Source organism: Bombus vancouverensis, unplaced genomic scaffold (assembly GCF_051014615.1).
Source record: "Bombus vancouverensis nearcticus unplaced genomic scaffold, iyBomVanc1_principal scaffold0054, whole genome shotgun sequence".
In the NCBI taxonomy this organism is placed as follows: Eukaryota; Metazoa; Arthropoda; class Insecta; order Hymenoptera; family Apidae; genus Bombus; species Bombus vancouverensis.
This window is the reverse complement of record NW_027468945.1, coordinates 250,001-255,000: the sequence shown is the minus strand read 5'-3', so window position 1 is coordinate 255,000 and position 5,000 is coordinate 250,001. Positions and strand designations below refer to the sequence as shown.

The window sequence follows — 5,000 nt, the reverse complement described above, 5'->3', positions numbered from 1 at the left end:
TCTCCGCATCCAGCTTGCCCTTGACGAGCATCATTTCCGTTTTCTCCGCCGACAGCGTGAGTTTCTTCCTGTCGCACCAGGTAGCAACGCGTGTGACTATATCTTGTCCCTTCTCTTGCAGTTCGGTTCTCGCGTTTCCTGCGACCAGGATCACTATGTCGTCCGCGTACGCGATCGGTTCGCACTCTGTCGCGCTTGTCGTGAGTTCGGCTAGCAGGTCGTCGAATATTAGGTTCCAGAAGCTTGGACCCAGTACCGACCCCTGCGGGCAACCCTTCGTAACGGGCTTGCTGACCATGTCATTTTTCCCCGCGATTCGCACGGCTCTGTCCGAAAAGTAGCTTCTCGTCAGTCGATATAGATTAGCGGGGCAGTCTCTTCTCTTCAACTCGTGCATCACGTTGGGCCACCACACGTTATCGAATGCTCCTGATATGTCGAGCGCGATTGCGAGTACGTACTTTTCCTCACTCATTCGCTCGACTGTCTCGCGGAATTTTGTGATCGCGTCCACTGTAGATATACCAGGGCGAAAGCCGTACTGCCTGTCCGACGTTAGGGCGTGGTCGTGGAATATAGTTGCCATCCTGGCAGCCATCAGCCTTTCCAGTAACTTGCCCACCATCGATAGTAGGCAAATCGGCCTGTAAGACTTCGGGCTACTCTTATCCCGTTCTGGTCCCTTCGGGATAGTGATGACGTTCCCCAATTTCCAAACCTTCGGGAAGACTCCCCAGGTGAGGCAGCTATTCATGAGCCTGAGGAGTTCCTGATGGATTCCACCCCAGGCGCGTTGAATTACTTCGGCCTCGACTAGGTCAGGTCCAGGACATTTCCCCTTCGTTAGTCGTTTTACGGCGCCACTGAGTTCCTCGTAGCGGAACTCTGGGGTGTCCTCGACGTTCGGGGGGGTTGTACTGTCGCGTCTGATCGCTGTCTGCTCCGGCGTGTCCGTTTCTTCCTCGTCGTCGGGTAGTAGGGCGGACAGCATCGCCGCCGCAGTGGTTCGCCAGTTGGAGGTTTCCCCTTGTGGCGTCCGCAGAGTCGACACTGTTTCTTCCCTCCTTAGCTTGCCCGTGGCCGTTCGGTAGGCAATACCCCAGGGTTCTGCGTTGCCCTCCTTGGTTATAAAGTCTCTCCAGCTGCGTATCTTGGTCCTGGTGATTGCTTTTACGTACTCCTTTCTGATTTCTCTATACCGCAGCAGTAGATAGGGACATATAGTTTGGTCCGTGGTGTCGGGTACTTTCCTGAGATTTAATATCATATACAGCGCCCGGGCAACCCTAGAAGCCATCGGAGTTGGGATACGCCCAACCAGCGCACTCGGTACACAGTACCGGTTACCTCAAATAATCGCCTGCAGGAGGCTCTCTCGTCTCAGGTCGAACGGGGCCCTTTCCAAGCCCTTCCGTCTTCCGGGACGGTATCCGGAGCAGGTGGGACGCTGCTCACCCGCCGAAGGCCATTCGGAGGACTTTGTCCCCCTTAACTCGGCCCTCTTGCCAGCATTTGGCCACAACCACTGCCACCACGAGTCCATACCCATAATTGGTCGAGCCGAGGGTTCGCTACGCCCTCTGGGCTAACACTCGACCGCCCGTGGTACCGTTCATTGTCAACGGTGGGACCGCGCGTGTGGATGTACCGCCACGTCTCTGCTGCACGGTTTACCTGCACACCGTGCAGTCAGACCCAGATGAGACTCACGTAAGCGGGAGTTGAGGAAGTGTACCTCGGCGGCTCTCCCGACGGTCTCACCCTTGGCTTCAGGATCGTGGGTGCGCTACTACCCAAGGCTCCGTGGGGAAGACTTTGTCTTACACCACAGCAACCTTCCTTGCGGTGTACATAGAGGACTCACGTAAGCGGGACGCTTGTCCCGACGGTCCTCCCTGGCTGCGGGACCGTGGGTTTGCCAGCCCCCATAGACTCGCAAAAGCGAATCCTCCCTGCGGGAAGTAGATAGGGACAGAGGGAATCTCGTTAATCCATTCATGCGCGTCACTAATTAGATGACGAGGCATTTGGCTAAAACCTGCGATCCTCGATACGAGGACCGTACTTCCGAGGTTTATCCCCCTCGTAGGGACATTAAAATATAACATATTTGCTATGTAACCCAAAGGTTACAGCAAATTTATTCACTATCATGCATGGACGTAACAACAAAATAAATAAATAAATAAATAAATAAAGAAATAAATAATAATTTAAAAAACTGGGTCTGACTTATGTATCTAAAAATATGTTACACAGCTCTATGGAGCTTCTCAATACGTTCAGTACTAATGTTTTGATAATTTGGCCACCAATACCCATACGCTTGAGGTTACTTTCCGTGGAAGGCGTTATGGCACCACGACTGCCCAAGACCACCGGTATTACTTCTCCTTTGCCGACATTAAATCTTGCCTTTAGGTGTTCGAGGCATGGCCGATATTTGTTGACCTTTTCCTTCTCCGCGCGCGAGAGGTAATCCTTATTCTCATAGCGGACGGTAACGTCGACCACGAGAACCCTTCCCTCGTTTTTAACTACGAGGTCCGGCTTGAAAAGAGCACCTCCCACCCGGAGCGTAGGTTCAACAAAAACTTCATTATTTTTTCGTAGACTTTCGGCAAGGGTCATTTTCGCTTCATCATGCCGCTTTATCCTCAGGCCCTTAGTGTACTGGCACAGCCCGAGTATATGTCCAAGGGTCTCGGGCTGGGCTCGACATTTTCTACAATTGATGTCCAAATTTTTGTCGACTCGTGCCAGCACTGTTCTTGTGCCAACAGTGTTGGTCCTGAGTTTAAGGGCATCTATAAATCTTGATGGCTTGAGCAGTTCGCAATCCTTAAGCCACACATTGCCAGCTTTGCTTCTCGAGAAGTCAGGTACGCCCTGCCCCTGACTTCTTAGTTCTGCCCATTGCTTCACATGCCCCGCTTTTAATCTTTTTCGGGCTCTTTCGATATCTTCCACAGAGGCTGGCCAATTGATCCTCAGTGAGTTTGCCATCTTTTTCAATTTCTCATTGTACTTTTCATCAACCAGGCTGGAGACCGCCGGGTCGATCGAGTCCTTTATTTTAATTGCACTTTTTAGGGTGCCAAGTTTGACGATGTGCTCGAACCTCGGCAACCCTAATCCGCCCCAGGATTTGGGGGCATAGAAAAAACCAGTGGCAGTTGAAGGCGTTAGATGGAATATAGCCTTTATTTCCTGCCTGACTTCGCTGTCCAGCAATCTTAAAACGCTGTCACTCGGCGGGCTTACGAGCAGGTTATAAATATATCGGGGAAAGATATGTTTTGTGATCAATTCGAGCTTCTGGCATGGCTTGAGTGAGAGCTTTCTAACTCTCCTCACCACACTCAGAAGCTCGGGAACGATTATGCCACAGTGTATGCCTTTCCAGGGCCCCATTTTGGCGCCTAAGTACCTGAAGGCTTCGTCAGGATCGACTGTTGGGATGGTGTTGTTCCCATGTTTAATTTTTGGTTCTTTGATGAACCAAGTACGCCTTTCTGCGACTACTTGAAATGCCTGGCATTTATCCCTTGAGATGGTCATACCGAGGCCGTTCAGATACTCGTCAAGCACACCCACTTGGCGTTGCGCTTCCCCGATATCGGCGCCGAGCAACACTACGTCGTCAGCAAAAGCCAGGACAGGAATCTTTCTTGTCTCATTCACGTTTATTCCGCTGGTTTGTTGCTCGATCAAATCCAGCAGTGGCTCCAAGCACAGGTTGAATAGCAGCGGTGACAAAGGGTCGCCCTGCTTAACTCCCCTGAGGATCTTAATCTCGACCCCGGTGCTGTTTTTAGATTTTATTGTGGTCTTGCCCTCGTTATACATGTTCCTGATCAAGTCAGTAATGGGGATCGGCACGCCCTTCCTCCTTAGGCAGGGGACGATTGCCGAGTGGGGCACTGTGTCGAAGGCTTTGGAGATATCCACAATAGTGAATACCCCGCCTTTCTTTTTCTTGCTATAATCCAAGGCAGCGCTCAACAGGTCGATGTTTATTTTACAACCGCTTTCAGCGGTGAATCCTTTCTGCCTTGGATTCAACACAATGCCCCTCCTTATCCTCCCGTCAATTATGGAGGAGAAAATACGGCCGAGAATGGGGCCTATAGTTATAGGCCTCCAATTCTCGACCAGGCTGCTCGACTTATTTGGTTTTGGTATTAACGTTGTTCTATTTTCCTTCCATATAGGAGGAAAATAGGAGCAATAAAGTAAGATATTGTACAATACAGCTAAGATGGTGGGCAGGCCAGGGATCAGAAGGTGTTCCTTCTGGAAGCCATCCGGTCCTGCTGCAGCCTTCATTCTTATTCTGCTCAATTTCTCCGCCACATCCTCAACAGCAATTGGCGGGAAGACCTCGCATAAGGAAAGCTCAGAGGCTCTACTTCCTGGGACGGGGGCTTCAACAGGTCCTGTCTGGCCCCATAAATCCTCATAAAGCCTCCTCACTTCCTCGGCATCAGGCAGATCCCTAGCCGGTTGGAGGAAGGCCCGATCATCATTTATTACGGCATCGGCCAACCTCCTTGGATTTTCTGTAAACAACTCCTGGCAACGAGCGTATGAGTATCTTTTTCTAGCATTTCTATTACCCTTTTTCTTTCCGTGGTGACCAATCCTCTTGTTCTTAACTGAACTTGCCCTCTTTTTACTATTAATTTCTTTTATGGCTCCATAGAGCGTGAATTCTAAAAATTCATTTATAGCACTCTCAAGGGCTTCCCTATTTCCCTTGAGAGAGACCCAGATTGTCATCAGTCGAGTGTGAACCCACCTTAAAACAGGTGGCACCTCGACTTGTGTCATTATTGCGGACTCTAGCTGGAGTCTCCACTGTTCATATTCTAGACCGCTGACTCCAGGTTCTTCGAAACACGCATTGCCTGGATCAACGGGATCGCACCCTCCCTCTGTCACCTGAGTGGGCTCTTGGGAACTTGTTTCCTCACCAATCAGCGTCAGCTTTTTACGCT

At 50.6% G+C, this 5,000-nt stretch overlaps 1 pseudogene; it reads right to left on the bottom strand.

Annotated features, from left to right (window-relative positions):
- LOC143304772 (large subunit ribosomal RNA) overlaps positions 1 to 5,000 on the bottom strand; it is an 11,602-nt pseudogene that overhangs the window by 2,793 nt on the left and 3,809 nt on the right.